Here is a 17,383-nt window from a genome sequence, read left to right on the forward strand (position 1 = left end):
TCTATGCTAATGTTTTTATTCAGTGTGAGTCTTCTTTACATGTGATTATCTTGAGCCTGAGGCATGTAATACTGTGATTACTTACCAGTAATTACTCCTAGTCCTACTCTTCCTCGTCACAGTAGTTACCTCATGCGGCCCCTGCCTCCACACAGGACCTTCTTTTTTTTATTGGTTTGATTAAACCTTTAGTGCATTCCATTTGGAGAGAATCGTATACGTTTTTCCCAGATCCGGTTTGTGTAATATTCGGATCTGAGGCACTGGAAACTTTAATATCGTTTTTCTGAATAGGCTCAACAGGTTCCACGATATTCTGGCTTGTATTGAGATGTACCCAAATTAGATGCAGACCGTTGATGGTCCCTTGGGCAAATGTAGCACTCTTGTCCAGAAGATATTTTCGAGGGAGTTCCATAATGAGTCTGAAAATCCAAATGCATTTTCCCCGCCATAAATGAGGGCCGGGATAGCTTTTTGTTGGAAGAAAGTAATAGTTGGCTTTAATGAGAATTTCCCATATCTTTTATTTATCAGGCTCGCTTGGCATGCCAGCTGGCGACATTTGCTTTTCGACATCTCAACCCATGGCGCGTCATTCCTGCTTGCGCTAATCTTCATACCCAAGTAGGTGTTTTTCACAATTTGACTGGTTCTTTAGCAAGATACCATTTACATGTTTTTCTATTTCTACTGCTACCTGTCAGTTTTTCGAAGATTAGGATTTCACATTATGTTTATTTATGTTCAGCCCATTCGCTGTTACATAAGTTTCAAGGATCGTGAGCTTTCGCTGGAGGTGTAAGATCAATTAAAATCAGGTAATCCGCATATACAAGATAGTCAATATGAGAACTGTGGATTCTAGCTGGAAACACATTCGCACCATTAAAGATGTCATTGATGTCCGATATAAACTTTTTGACACCTTTATAAGTGTTAATTGGTGCAGATAGCGTGCCTTTCCTGTCTAGTCTGATCTTGATAGTGGTGTTGGAATGTAGCTCGCGAATGGCAGCTAATAGACGAGGAGGACAGTTCCACGCATTCAATTTTTTCCACAACAGCTCTCTATTTATGCTATCAAACGCATATGAAAGATCTATTAAGGCTAAATAGACGTTGGTGTTAGATCTGTGAGCTTCCATTTTCAGCAGGTTTAGGAGTAGCAGGTTCACTCCACACCCTACCACCTTTACAAAACCTGCTCGGCTTGGGTCCACATGGTTCATCTCTTTGGACCATTTCAATATTTTTTGTTGGAGGAGGGTAGCGTAGATTTTCCCCAGCACGTGAAGCAAGGCTATCGGTCTGTAATTTTTTGGATTAATTCTGTCCCCTTTTTTGAAGATGGGAACAATCATTGCGCTCTTCCACGATTTTGGGGTGGCACAGCACTTGATTATTCAGTCAAACAGAGTAATACAAAAGTCCGCCCATTTTTCCGGGTGACGCTTGATGGTGTAATTCGTTAGGCCGTCGGGACCCGGGGCTCGAGAGGCATTCACGCTTTTAATTACTTGAAGGATGTCTTCTCTTTCAAACACTTGATCCCAGTGGGTCAGGGTTGGAGCTTTCCATGACTCAGTTACTTCATCTTTACAAAAAAGGTTGGTATAAAACCACGCCCATTCTGTTTCCGAAACTGAGTTCGACTGTAACGCATTTTGTGGGGCTAAGTTGTTATTTATCAGCCTCCAAAAGTCAGCAGAGTCGTTTTGGAGCATAATGGCCTTATGCGACTTTAGCCAGTTCTTATAAGTTTGTCTAATTAATCTTTTACATTCGTAGGTGTTGGCATTGGGCGTTTTTTTTTACTTTTCTTAGATCATGCCGCAGCGATCTTTTCCGTTGCAATATTTCTAGACCAAATTTATGCTTTGGAGCAAAATCAACATGTCTTAAAATATTTTTGCGTTCTTTAAATTGTGTCAGCAGGTTTTCATATTCCACGGACCACAATATCGACTGGAATTCCGATGTAATAGTGATTACCTCTTGGTCTTGTAGATGTAAACAAAGCCTACACGCACCGGTTCTCACCGCGTGTGGACAAGACGCTTGTTCACGTCGGGTGTAGTAGTTGAATTTTAACTTCACCATATCGTGGTCACTATGAGTCATTTTAGTGACTTCGAGGTGAGTGGTCCTTGTGTGAATGTTTTCTGACACAAATATATAGTCCAGAATAGAGCTTTGGCCAGGTCTACTCCAAGTCGCTTGACCTGGGATGTCACCAGTTGTATTACCGTTCAGCATCGTTGGCCCACGCAGGTCCATTTCAAGACACCATTGATTTGATAGCTGCACTTGTTGGATGTTAGTTTTCATTTTGCCACTGACTCGATCATTCAGTGAAATGCAGTCGATATTCAAATCATTGCATATAACCGTATATAATTAGATCAGCAAGATTTTCTTTTTCAATTAAATCATCAATCACAGCTGAAACCTGGTCAATAAAGGCCACTCCTCCCGTTACTGAGTGATTCCAGCATTCTTCCCTTTGCTTGCTTGATGGCTGAGGTCATCGCTATCTCAAAACCTTCAATAATCAGGGTTTCAGTTAACCAAGTTTCCTGTAAACAGATATTGTCAAGGTCTTCTGCCCAGGCAGTCGAGAAAAGATGCAAGAAGCCCCTTGTGTTCCAGGATCCCATCGTGCATCCCTTAGGGCCCAAGTGAGCCTGGCATTATGTGAACTGTTTTGTTTTTAAAGCCCCTGCTACCCAGGACCAATCATTAGCCCTACTTTCCAAATTAGTGGCAGATTCTACTTCATCTGGTTCCGAGGTTGATCTTTGTGCCCCTTGAATTGTTAACCTTATGAGTTCCTCCATCTGTAAGTTCGCCGGTAGATTGGAGTTTATAGAGTTGGAACTCAGTATAGCCGACAGAGTCAGTGCAGCGATTAGGTCTTTTGTCGCAGATTTTTAGCCTTTCGGTTTCACAGTCAGGCACACTGATTGAGGCGTTGCATGAAGATCCAGACGGAGAACGGTCAGCCGTTTTGGAGATATCAAACCCCAATTACATCAGCACTGGGCAAGCCTCAAGCAATGTATCCACAATCAGTTTGGATTGGACATGTAGTATCACAGCATCATCTTTACTTTCATTACAAAATTCCACCACTTTCAGGTCCTCGGATTCAATTGCTCTGAGGGTATGAACAAGATGACATAACCACAAAACATTGCAGCGATTCAGGATTAAATCGTCTGAAGATTCAATGCGTTCCAATAACACTTGATGTAAGTGTTGTGTTTTTTGGATAGTTGAATTAGCCTTTTTGCCATTGAATGTTTGGCGCGGAGTTCTCCTGGTTTCAAGCACTTTAGCTTTGTTATTTAAGATGTTATGTGCAATTCTAGCCATTTTGGGTGTATTATATTGAGTTTTACATAGCGAACGCCCACTCCCTTGTGACATTTTATTAATAGGAGCTCTAGGTTGTTCATCTTTGGCACGCGTGGATTCACCTTTTAAAAGTGACGAGGTGGCCAGCTTCTTTCTTTTCTCATCAAGAGTCATGAACGTTATGGATGGTTGGAGATATTCTTCTTGCAGTACAGGGGGTTGTTGGATCACTTGGCACACTCTTGTCACTTTGTTAGTCAGAGGCAAACTTTTAATTTCTCTCAGAACACCCTTGTTGGTCAAGGCCAGGGCCGATGGCTCACTTTTTGCATCTTGTGTCGTGGTCAATGGTTGTGGCAATTCAGGGGGGCTTGCGCCTATGTTCTCCAGCATGGGGTTTGGCATGGATTCACATGCTCATGAATATTCCCGAATCCTCGGTAAAGAAAAAACCAGTATCAGTTTCGTTTCTGATCTGTCTTTCGTAGTAGTAACCAATCACTGGTCTCTGCGTCATACTGACCACAGCCAATGACTGCCCTCTACCTAAGCCCCGCCTCTGGCAGCCATCTTCAGATTTTTACCGCACGTTCATGTGTTGGGATCCTCGTGCTATTGCTCTCGAGCGTTAGTGCTATTTTTTTTTCACGTTTTTTCTCAAAAACTTTGTTTTTTTCGGTCAAAAGAGCCTCAAGCTCCACCGACTCTCCATCCGATCAACGGGGACCCGTGTCGGATTCGTCCACGCCCCTCAAGGGTGAAGATTTGTCGAGCTATGCTTTTGGAGGACTCCAGAAGTTTCTCAGGCCCATCTCGGTCATGGCCCAGGAGAAGGGAAGCTCGACGCCCGGAAAGCTGTTCAGGGTCTGCCCTGGATGCCAGCTGCAGAATGTCTTTAAGGAAGACGAACACTCCTTTTGTCTTTACTGCCTACATGAGGACAAGACGCACGTGGAGAAGGACTGTGCGTTTTGCGGCAACATGTCGGAGCGGACCATGAAGGACCGCCATCAACGTCTCGCCAACTGGCTGGAAGGGAAGAGCCCATCCGGCGAGAAGAAGAGGAAGAAATCCAAGCGGTCTTCTAAGACCTTTGAGGACGCCCCGGCGACGGGGGTCCAACATAAGGCCAAGCACTGCGAGTCCGCTGGCAGCGGGAGCGCCGAACGGTCGGGCTCTACGGGCGCCAGGCAGGGCGCACCCTCCCCGGCACCATCAACCACGAGCCAGCGCTCTGGGTCGGGTAAGAGGAAGGCCGAGCACCCGGCGAAGCTCCTGGAGAGGCCCCGGTCGAGCTCGAAGGCGGAGGGGGAGCGAGGCAGTGTCCCCCCCCCACAAGGAGAAGGCGGTGAGCGCACCTAAGGTGGTGAAAGCCTTAATCCATCCGGCCAAGGCCTCTATCGAGACAGTCGCGGCGGCCCTGGCTCAGCCTGTGGAGGCTACATCAGTGGTGGCGACCTCGGGGCTCAGAGTCTCCCTGCCACCGCGGAGGGAGTCCTCTTTTATGCCCATCGACAGGACCCCTGTGAAACCTCCGACGGAGAAGAAAAAGGGGGGGCAGGAGGTCGTCGTGGATTCGGCCTCAACCTCTGAGGAAGAACTGATCGAAGTCTTAAGCCACGGCGTTGGCATGGAAGAAGACCAGCCCGTCGGGAGGGATCCCGACGCAAGAGACGACGACATCGTCGAGGGTACCGACGGGGCCCCTGACCGCCCGTCGGATTCCCCTCGGCCAGTGCCGCAAGAGAACTCGGCGGCCATTTTGTTGGCTATACAGTCCTTATGCTCAGAGATAAGGACGAGACTGCCGTTACCAGTGGAGGAACCACTCCCGTCGGGGGACCCGGAACCAGGCCCTTCGGGCAGCCCCCCTCCTAAGAAAAGAAGGATTCACCCTCCACCTCCTTTTCAGCCGTCGCGCCCCGTTCAGCCCTCCTCCCCGTCCACGACTCGAGGGGATGATACGGGGACTGACACGGCCGCGACGGGTACGGACGACGAGGTGTACGACGAGGATCTGCCGTCGTCTCCTCCCACCCGGGCTTCCCCGCCCGACGAGATTGGATCTTTTCACTCCATGATCGCCAGGGCATCCGAGCTCTTCCAGCTCTGCCCGGAGGAGAAGAAGAAGGAAGGTTTCCTTTATCAGCGGCGCGAGGCCAAGAGGAAGACGGTCCTCGCGGTACCTCTACTGGACGATATTTGGGATGAGGGCCTAGCCCTACTCAAGAACCCATCCACGACGCCGGCTAGAAGAGACCGGTACGAGAAGAAGTACCTGGTCCCGGACGCGGCCCCCTTGTGCCTCCGGGCACAGCCTACCCCGGACTCCGTCGTCTCCGCGGCGGCCAGGAAGAAAGCGGGGGGGTGCGGCCTCCACGTCGACTTCCCCGCCGGACGCCGAGGGAAAGAAATTGGACACGATGGGGCGCAGGGTCATCTCGTCTGCATGGACGACGATTAAGGCGGCTAACGCCTTGGCTATCGTAGCCCGCTACGACAGGGAGCTGTGGTACAAACTGGCTCCCCTGCTGGACTTCCTACCGGACGACAAGAAGGCGGATGCCCTGGAGATCTTGCAGAAAGGTGAGGTGGCGTCGGACCACGGCATCACGATTGCGACGGACATCGCCGACACTGGATTTCGCCAGTTGGGCAACGGCGTGTGCCTTAGGCGGCGTGGATGGCTCAAGGCTACTGACTTCCGTCAAGACGTACAGACCAGAGTCCTGGACATGCCGTTCGATGGGAACAACCTGTTTGGGAAAACAGTGGACGATTCCCTTCAAGCCATTAAAGCGGACACGTAGACGGCCCGGGCGCTCGGGGTTCTCCAGCAACGGCGGCCGCCCTTTCGGAGCGGCGGAGGCAAGGGTGCCTCCAAAGGTTCCGGCGGCGGATTTTCCACCTACCGTCAAGTGGCCCGTTCGTCGTCTCAGGAAGCTTACAGGGGACGAGGCAAGTCAGGCGGACCCCGCCGTCGTCGCCAAGGAGGTCAAGGCGGCAAAGCCTCGTCTAAGCAGGATTGAACCGGCCGTGGGGTCGGGCCCCCACCGAAGCACCCCGGTGGGAGGCCGGCTGGCGAGCTTCGTCAGCGTGTGGGAGTCCATCTCCACCGACCGTTGGGTGCTGGACGCCCTAGCCCAGGGCCACGCGCTCGAGTTCCAAAGAAGGTGCCAGCGCGTCCCCCCTGTGGCCAGGAAAGAGCTTCACGTCCCTCAGCTTCTCCGGGAGGTAAAGGCGATGCTCAGGAAGGGCGCCATCGAACTCGTCCCAAAGAGGCTTCGGGGCTCCGGAGTTTACTCAAGATACTTCCTCGTGAAGAAGAAGACGGGAGGATGGCGCCCCATCCTAGACCTACGACGGCTGAACAAGTTCATCAAGGCACAGAAGTTCCGGATGGTCACCCTCCAGCACGTCCTGGGGCAGCTGGAGGAGGGCGACTTCCTGTCGTCGTTGGATTTGGAGGATGCCTACTTCCATATGCCCATCCTAAAGGGGCACCGGAAATTTCTCAGGTTTGTGGTCCAAGGGCGTCACTATCAGTTCAGAGCCCTTCCCTTCGGTCTACGGTCGGCTCCCAGGGTATTCACCAAGTGCCTTGCACCAGTGGCGGCGCAGCTGCGCCGAGAGGGGATCCACGTCTACCCCTACCTGGACGACTGGCTCATCCGAGCCAAGACGAGGGAGCTCGCCGTGGAGCACACGGCAAGGACCGTCCAACTTCTCACGGACCTGGGATTCTCCGTGAACTACGCCAAGTCCCACCTGGTACCCGCGCAAGACACACTGTTTCTGGGAGCGAAGCTCGACACAGAGTCCCTTCTGGCCTCCCCGTCGGAGGAAAGGACCAGGGCCATCCTGGGCAAGGTACAGCGGATGTTGGTTGCCGACACGGCCAAGGTGAGGTCCATCAAGTCCCTCCTCGGAATGATGTCTTCTTGCATCTACCTCATTCCCATGTGCAGGCTCCGGATGTGCCCGTTGCAGGAGTTCCTGGACGCGCGCTGGATCCAAACGACGGGCGACTTCGAGGAGAGGATCACACTCGACGAGAGTTTCCGACGAGCGATCCGGTGGTGGGGCACCCGCACGCATCTGACGGCGGGCATGGACTTCCAGACCCCAGGCCACCAGGAGACAGTGACCACGGATGCCTCCCTGGAAGGGTGGGGAGCGCACACCGAAAATCTGCATGCGAGAGGCCTTTGGCTCCCGACGGAGAAGTCCCTCCATATCAACGTCCTGGAGCTCTGTGCAGTGTTTTGGGCCCTCAGATCCTTCCTTCCGTCCCTCAAGGGCAAGGTGGTGAGGATCTTCACCGACAACACCACCACCATGTTTTACATCAGGAAACAGGGCGGAACCAGGTCCCCAGCACTGTCCAAGGAGGCGCAGGACCTGTGGCATTGGGCCGTCGCCCAAAGGATGTTTCTGATGCCGTTTCATCTGGCAGGGATAAAAAACACCATTGCCGACTCACTCAGCAGGGAGCTGCGCTCGTGCCACGAATGGGAACTACGGCAGGATCTAGTGGATCGCCTCTTCCGACGGTGGGGCACACCCCAGATCGACCTGTTCGCGACGGCGACGAACTCCAAGTGCCGGAGGTTCGCCAGCAGGTTTCCCCAGCCGAGGAGCATGGGAGATGCTTTCTCGTTCCCCTGGGAAGGCCTGTTCCTATACGCGTTCCCTCCACTGCCACTGCTGATCCGGCTCATCAACCAGCTCAAGAGGTCACGGTGCAGGATGAACCTCGTCGCACCTGCGTGGCCGAGGCAGATATGGTTCCTGGACCTTCTGGACTTGTCAGCGTCCCCATCAATCAAGCTGCCAGTGGACACGGATCTGCTCTCCAGGGAAGGAGGCGCCATCCTCCACCACGACCCGAAGTCGCTGAACTTGCAGGCCTGGCTCCTGCAGCGCTAGAGTTTGGAGGATACGACATACCGGCCGACTGCAGAGAGGTTCTTGCAAAGGCCAGGGCGTCCTCGACTCTTAAATGCTACGGACACAAAGGGAAGAGGTTCTCTGTCTGGTGCCACGCACAGAAGATTAACCCTCTAAGGATTACGGCTCCCCAAGTACTGCCGTACCTGTTGACGCTGGCCAAGGCTGGACTGGCACACGCGTCCATCAAGATTCATCGTGCTGCAATCTCCCGATACACCAGAACCATGGGGCGGACGTCCTTGTGGTCTCATCGTCTGGTGAAAGAATTCATGAAGGGACTGTTCAGATCGTTCCCGCCGGTGAAGGCTCCGGCCCCGGCGTGGGAGCTCAACGTGGTGCTGACCAAGCTCATGGGACCTCCGTTCGAGCCTCTGCACTCGGCCCCGTTGAAGTTCCTGTCGTGGAAAACAGCGTTTCTTGTGGCCATCACCTCCGCACGACGAGTGGGAGAGATCCAGGCCCTATCTTGCAAGCCACCATACTTGACTTTTCACGACACGAGGGTGGTGCTCAGGACGCACCCCTCCTTCATGCCCAAGGTGCCGTCGGACTTCCACCTCAACGAACCCTTGGTGTTGCCTGTGTTTTTCCCGTCGCCTTCGTCGCCGGCTGAGAGGACTTTGCACTCGCTTGATGTGGCTAGAGCGCTGAAGTTCTACGTGGACCGCATGAAGTGTTTTCGGAAGACGTCACAACTCTTTGTGAACTTTGGACCTGTCAATCAGGGGAAGGCTCTCTCGAAGGCTTCCATTTCCAGATGGCTCTCCGGCTGTATCATGTACTGTCATCGGTTGGCAAACCGACCGCTGCCTGGCCGTCCGAGAGCCTATTCCACCAGAGCGATCGCAGCTACCACGGCGTTCCTATCTGGTGTGCCCCTGCTGGACATATGCAGGGCTGCTACGTGGAGGTCGACGCACACCTCCACGAAATTCTACTGCGTCGATCTGGATTCCAGGGAGGAGTCCAGGGTCGGCCAAGCAGTGCTGCGCAACCTGTTCGCCTGAGGTGAGCCTGGTGAGGAGGTAAGATTGCTTAATGTTGAGTTTTATGTAATGCTTAATGTTGAGCCTTTGCCACCTCCCGTGGTTGTGCATGTGTGTACTGCTATGTATTCTTTATTCATGAGCATGTGAATCCATGCCAGACCCCATGCTGGAGAAGGAACAATTTACTTACCTGTAACTGTTGTTCTCCAGCATGGGTCTGGCATGGATTCACATGCGAACCCTCCCGCCTACCCCTCTGCGGCTCTTCACTTGGTCATACTGCCACTTCACGTGCTTCCAAATCTGAAGATGGCTGCCAGAGGCGGGGCTTAGGTAGAGGACAGTCATTGGCTGTGGTCAGTATGACGCAGAGACCAGTGATTGGTTATTACTACGAAAGACAGATCAGAAACGAAACTGATACTGGTTTTTTCTTTACCGAGGATTCCCAGCCTGACGACGGGGAATATTCATGAGCATGTGAATCCATGCCAGACCCATGCTGGAGAACAACAGTTACAGGTAAGTAACTTGTTCCTTATGGGAAGTTGGTCCTTTGACCTTGCTTAAGCCCTCTTGACTGGAAATCTCGTGTATGTCATTAACGACAGCCTGCGGAAAAGCTTCAGACTCAGTTGATTCAGCAATGACGTCATCTTCATATGTTGACATATTCAACAGATCCGCAGAGACATCACTGGAGCATGAGATGACAACCGAAGCTTCGTCATTTACAGAATTTACATCTTTTGAGGTCGCTTTTGTTTCACCTCTTTTTTAATTTATAACAGTTTTGCTTAGCATCACATTGACTGTTTTAATGTTCCTTAGACATTTGCGAGAGTCAATTCCTCGTTTCCTTCTCTTCAAAAGTTGATTTTTAGTTGAATGTTTGAAAATGTATATGTAGTCCGTGATTTCGTGTGGTAAAACTACTTGTTTTTCTAATGTACACCAGGTTGGGATATCAGCGGATATAGGATCAATGAACCATTGACGAGATTGTTTTATGAGAAATGCATGATGATATGATTTAAAGTCAGGGAATCTAACTCCCCCCATATCATAGGGGGCTTTCAGTTTTGTCAGGGCAATTCTCTTACTTTTTCCTTTTCCCCATAGAAAATTAAGTAGTATAGAGTAAATGGATTTTAAAAAGGAAAGGGATAATGGGACGGAGAGAAGTTGCAGATAGTATAGTATTATGGGAGTAAGCATCATCTTGATAGTATCTAAGCGCCCCCACCAGGAGAGGTATAGTGGAGACCATTTGGATGTTAGATCCTTGAGGGTGCCCAGTAGTGTTTCAGTGTTGAGTTTGATCGTATTTGGGATAGTTGGGGCAAAACGAAGACCTAAGTATTTGACTGAGCTATTGCACCATTTGAGGCCAAAAGTGACGATATCATGTTTAAGGCAGTATGGATTTAAGGGCATAATTTCTGATTTCTGTGTATTTAATTTATATCCTGATACTTGACCGAATTGTGATAAAATACTCAAGAGGTTGGGAATGTGAAGTTTGGGGTTTTTAATTAATATAAGAATATCATCTGCATATGCAGCTATTTTATTTATTGAAGCACCGACTTGAATTCCTGGGATGTTTGTGGTAGATCTTATTGATTCTAGAAGAGGTTCAAGAGAGAGGATATATAGTAATGGTGAGAAGGGGCAACCTTGACGCGTTCCTCTTAGTAAGTGAAAGGAGGAGGAGGAAGTTTGACCATTTAAGTAAATAGCCGAATTGGGGGCAGAGTAAAGCAGTTTGACCAGTGAAATAAATTTTTCACCACAACCATGCCACCGTAGAGTTTGAAACATAAAATTCCAGTCGACACGATCGAAAGCTTTTTCCGCATCTAACTAAAAAGATTTCAGACCCTATTAAAGCTTCAATATCTGCTCTACAAACCTTTCTTTTTCCTCACACTATAACTCCTAGTAAGCATCTTTCCCCACTATTATGGCATAATAAGAACATAGTAATTAATAACAAGATCCTTAACCGCAAAACATGGATTCAAAAGGGTATCAGATTCGTCCAACAGATTATAGATGACACGTATGTCCTTTCCTTTCAGCAATTCTCCACCACTTTTAACATTACTAAGAAAGACTTTCAATTTTATAACAACTTAATTAATTCCTGCCTTGATGCACTTGCCCAATGAAATTCTTACTCCTGATGCCCTTAGACTAATGCACCTTACCACAGGTGGTGAAGTTCGAGCTCACCTCAAATTTTAAGATTTGCCCTATACGATTTGGGCTTCATGTTTGAAGATGAAATATGGCATCGTCTGTTTGCTAAAATTAAACAAATATCGGTATCAGCAAATATATCACAACACTATTATTTCTTCATGCACAGAGCATTTATTACTCCAACCAAATTGGCTAAGTCTAATCCGAATTATAATGCTAAATGTTGGTCATGTGGCATATCTCCCGCCACGTATATGCATATGTTTTTTGAATGTTCATTTACTGTTAAATTTTGGCAGGAAATCTGGAAGCTTCTTAAATGTATCTTCTGTGTTGATGTGCCCTTTTCCTTTGTTAACATATTTTTAGGAAGTATAGCCATTACAACTTATTTCCCATCTGACTCTGCAAGACTTTATGACTTATTCATCTGTATAGCTTTAAAATGTATTACGGCTAACTGGAAAGACTCTAGTTCACTTTCCACCAAAATCTGGTGGAACACCATTTGTAACACTCATAAACTAGAGATGTGCATGGCCAATAATCACAACACAATTCCTAAATATAATGCTAAATGGTATTTTTTCACCAGGTATCTTAACTGTTTTAATGCAACTGCTCATGGTACATAAATTTACATTCTTATATTAGCATCATTATTCATATTGCCATACTTATTCAAAAATGCTAGAACTTGATAATGTTTGAAATGATTAGATTATTTTGATGAAATAATCCAATATACCCATTCCCCCCCCTATCCTCTTCCCTCCTTATCCTTATATGTCTCTAGTTTGTCTCCCTGTACGTCTCCCCCCAAATCACTATATATTAATCACTCGTTGCAGACCTGTGATATAATTAATTCTAAACTACATGTTATATTAATGCGGTTTATATCTATTATAGTTCATATTACATTCGCAAGTGAATTTAACAAATGATTTAGCCTTATAGAAATACTATTACAAAGGATCAAAATCAATTACTATGTCATTTCTCTGTTGTTCTTGTTTTATTCAAAGTCTGTAACCTGTTGATATCTGTATCAAAATCAATATTTTAACAATAAAAATCATTAAAATAAAAAAAAGTTGATTTTTAGATTTTTTTAGACTCACACCCGCAGATTCGGACTGTGTTGATTGAGGACCTTGAGTGTTTACAGGTTTTTTGAATATATCGTACAGTCCAGATGCCTTGTCATTGACATCAGTCTTTGAGGGTGAGTTCAATGTGTTCTTCGTCTGAGGATTTAGGCATATATTGGATGTTGATGCCATTTGTGGGTCTTGCAAGGCCAAGTACCCTACGGCTTGACTCTCTTTTAGAATTGCAGTAAACTGAGAGGGCAGCAGGTTGTCGTCCGGATATGGAGTGTGGGCTTTAGATGACATAGGTGTTCTCACTTATTTGTCCGCGACTGGCATCACAGAGTCGTCTTGTGGTTGTTTTGATTCAGTTGGCAGTGACATACTTTGAATAGAGATTACTTCATCCATAGTCAAGGACTCGCGCCTGACAGTATCTCTGTTGGAGACATCATTCAAAGAGGACGTCCCTGGCTTCTCCAAATCTATAGTCGGCATGACAGATTGTGTAGTTCTCTTGGCGGGATTAGCTTGATCAAGGGGTAAAGAAGATTGAGATCCAGCACATCCAAGTTACGCACATGAGAGGTTCACCTCTTTTTTTTTTTTTTGTTGAAAGAGGTTCAGTGCTTCTTTCGCTACTTCAGCTAACAATTTTTTTATCTAAGTTAGCATTTTTGGTGTACTCGGCCAATAAGTCCAAGGCCCAGTCAGTCTTCTTATGCATCCCATACAGTGCCTCCTTATGGGCACTATGTGTATTTTCAAAAGTCAGGAATTTGCTGTTCATGGAAGAGACTAAACTTGAGAGATCTTTAATGTTCTCATTGAGATATTCATACATCTTAGTAAATGGTGCCATTGAAATTGCCATGGAAGACATTATAGTTGTTTGTGACTCTTTCATATGTTAGGCATTTCTCGTTACATCATCATGCAATGCCTCGTATTGAGTGCGTCACCTCTGATGGTATGCCGGCCGTCTGATTTTTGGAAATGGACGTTCCATTATGGAGGAATCAGAAGATGATAGTTCTGATGATGTGACTGCAGGCACATTTCTGCCGCGCGTCATTTCCTTACTTGTCAAGTTTGCCGAAATTATGGCCGTTGGATTCACCATTTTAATTTTCTTTCTCTGTGAGCATATAATATTAGGGGAAGTCGTTTCTCCTACGTTTGAGGAAAGTCGTTGTGTCCGCAATTTTAGATTGACGTGGCTTTTCTACTTCAGGTTTAATGATGGCAGGATGTTCAGTGAAAGACTCTAACACGGCCGCATCAGTTTTATTTGGATTAGCGGGAGTTCTTTCTTTGTTTAGCCGCGTGAGATAAAGCAAAACTTTATTCACAACCTCTAGTGAATTTCTTCTGTTTCTGTGACAGTATGATACTTTACAGTCTATTGATATTAGTGGAAGCTGGATATGAGAAAAACTTGATGGTTCAGTCGCCTTTGTTTCTAAATGGTCGTACGAGGGGCAAAACACATTGTCCACATCCTCAGTGACCAGGACACATTCTGAACTGAACAATGGCGAGGGTGTAAGATTTTCAAAAGTACTGAAAAAACGGGTGTGCGGAGACCCCAAGTTCATACAACTACTCTCACTTAGACAGACGTTTGAATCACTCGGCCCGAGTGCAGAGCCTCTTTCATCCACCCCGTCCATAAAGTTGTGCGACACACTCAAACTATCACTGTTCACTGTTGTGTGGATACATTTATTCAGCGAGCGCCACACTAATTCTCGCAAAGGAACAACGTCTCGGGTTGAGAGCTCAAATGAGGTGGGGCGACTCACTGAAACATCAACTGCAGAGCCCAACGTAGGGGCCGCACATCCATCAGCATGAGTGCCCCCATCCGCCACACGAGGGAGCGTCCTGCCCGTGACATCAGAAGTGATTGCTCTGGGCGCCTCCCGCACGCCGCTGTTATCGACTGACACTGTATTCATACAAACATTGGGATCTTCATGTGGCAAGCACACTGTACTGCCACTTATTTGAGTGATACAGTGGCAGGTGGGTAGACGGTGGTGAAGAACGCTCGGAAAGAATTCCCTTGAACCGGGAAGATGCAGCTTCCAGTTTTCGTTGAGTGTGCATTTTTGTAAACGACATCGATTTCGTGGTGTCTCGCATAGCTCAGCTGATTTGCGCCGAAAGTAATCCAGGCAAAGGGACGTGCCGGGAGCAGCAGAGCGAAAAAGGTACACGGGGAGGCAGAGGGGAATGGGGAAGGAGGGGAAAGGAAGGCGGGGTTCCAAACGGCGTGAGTCTGAGAAGGAGCACACACCAGTCCAGGACTCCACAGACTTCCTCGGGCTCCTCAGACTCTGCGCCCGCTCCGCGGGGGAAAACAGTTTTTGTAGCAAAACAAGCCCAGTCCAATAGACACAGAAGAGTTTGTAGCAGAGCAGCAAGGAGAACAGCCTCCACTCCTTTCACTCCTCAGACTCTGCCAGACTCCTTCTATTTCTTTAAATCCCTATAACTCCTCGCCCACATCCACGTCACTCAGTTTCATATTACCAAGCCGGAGCATGGGACCTTCCCCGCAGGTAGGGTGAGGAGCGTCGTCAGTACTGTGATGAGGAAGGGTATGACTAGGAGTAATGAAGATTACTGGTAAGTAATCAGAGCATTACCTCCACATCCACTCTTCCTCGTCCCAGTACTTGCCTCTTGAGGTATACCAAAGCAGCAACAGGGAAAAGGTCCCAATGAGTTACAGAGCCAAAAACAGTGCAGCAAAACACACACCCACAGTAACACTTAATTCGCATCCCCACAGAAAAAACTCCAACCCTGAATCAACCAACCCCAGAGTGTGAGAAACTCAACCCATAGCGGCTGATGAAAGTGCTTAGACCAGCCCAGAAGGCAGCCATACAAATCTCTTGCAGAGAAACCATCCTTGCATTGGTCCAGGAAGCAACCAAACCCCTTGTGGACCGCCCCTGAACGCGCGCAGCAGGCAAGAAGCCACATAGGCCATGGAGACCACAACACGGAACCACTGGCAAATGGAAACCACAGATGCCTTATGCCGAGCCCCAGCCGGACCAAAAGCAATCGGAAGACGATCAGATCGGCGGAAGAGAGCAAACCTAGCCAAACACTCCAACACTGCCCCCCGGACATCAATGTTATGCCAAGCCACCTCCTCAGGTGTTTTCACATCTTGAAAGAAGGCAGGGAGAACCAGATCCTGAGAGGCGTGAAAACCGAGAAACAACCTTAAGGAGAAACTTCGGCCCACACCTCAGCACCACCGAGTCCGGCAGCACCCTCAGGAAAAGAGGGTGACATAACAGAGCCCCAATCTCCCCAAGCCTACGGGCAGAAGTGATGGCAATAAGAAAGGCAGATTTCAGTGTAAGATGTTTGGTATCAATCTCGGAAATGGGCTCAAAAGGAGGCCCTTTGAAGGAACCGTAAAACAAGAGGGATATCCCAAGAGGGAAGCCCTTTATAAGTACAAGGACGGGAAGAAGAAAAACACCGGAGCAACTTCCCCACCAACACCTCCCCATCCAAGTGGCCATCAGAGTCCCGCAAAAGGAATTTAATGAAGGCCCACTGAGAGCAAAGCATGGAAAAACCGCCAGGCCCTTGTCAAAACCCCTCCTGGAGAAATTGAAGGATCGCAGGGAGGCCAGAACGCAGGGGAGGGAATCCCAAACTGCCCATACCAGTCTCGGAAATGGCCCCAATGCCTGCCGTACGCCTTCAGAGTGGAGGGTCTAAGAGCATTCATTATGGACTCGACTTGAGAACCCCTGAGATATCAGCCTGGACCGTGAAATAGCCACACTGCCCATTGCATCTGGCAAACTTCCAACCGCAGATCCCCTTGAAGGGGACACGGCCGCTTCGGAACCAGCCAAGGTTCCTGGGATCGAAGCTCCATCAGAGAGTGGAACTAACTCCGGCGGGACCAGAACTGAGCTAACAACAACACAGTCACCCTGGACACTCTGATGTGCCGAACCACCCAGGGCAGAAGGGGAATAGGTGGAAAGGCATAAAGGAAACCCCAGGAAACCCCATGGCCACTATACAGAGAGGGCGTCCACCCCCCTAACACCCTTCGGCCTGAAACCGAGAGCAGAAGAGGGGAACATTTGATAAGGCCGGGGATGCAAACAGGTCTAGAACAGTGGTCCCGAATCTGACATCTCTGCAAAGACCTGGGCCGACAGAACCAGTTCCGCAGAGGAGTGAAACCGTCGTCTGAGAAGATCTGCTCGAACATTGTCCACCCCCCTGATATGTGAGGCCACCAGAGACACCAGATGCGATTCCCCCCAGGTGCCTATCAGAGCAGCCAGAGCATTCAAGGAGCGGCCTGTACCCCTTTGGCGGTTGACATATGCCAAGGCTTTTGTATTGTCCATTTGGACCAAAGCCGCCTGACCATCCAGCAACCCCTCGAAGTACACCAGAGTTCGTAGAATGGCACACAACTCTCGCCAATTGGATGATCGGCTCTCCCCAGATCTCACAACCCTTGAGCTGAGATGACCCCCAATGTAGACCCCTTAACCCATTCCGCTGGCGTCGGTAGTAAGAGAGGCCACAGGAGGAAGGACCATGGACACCTCAGCCTGTAGATTTGGAACCCCCAGCCACCATAGCAGGGAGAACTGCAGCGCTGGGGACACTGAAATCAAAGCTTTGAAAGCTGAGACATCGGGAGCCAGTGGGAGAGAGGATAAAACACCAGGGGACGTAACTGAAGACGGGCCCAAGGAACTAGAAAACACGCAA

The 17,383-nt window shown here is 48.8% G+C and overlaps 1 protein-coding gene across 6 annotated transcripts in view; it reads left to right on the forward strand.

The window, feature by feature from the left end:
- Positions 1-17,383, forward strand: part of STK33 (serine/threonine kinase 33) — a 1,615,433-nt gene that overhangs the window by 925,648 nt on the left and 672,402 nt on the right. The window lies entirely within an intron of this gene.

The sequence above is a fragment of the Ambystoma mexicanum genome, chromosome 11 (assembly GCF_040938575.1).
Source record: "Ambystoma mexicanum isolate Mex_15411 chromosome 11, UKY_AmexF1_1, whole genome shotgun sequence".
NCBI lineage: Eukaryota > Metazoa > Chordata > Amphibia > Caudata > Ambystomatidae > Ambystoma > Ambystoma mexicanum.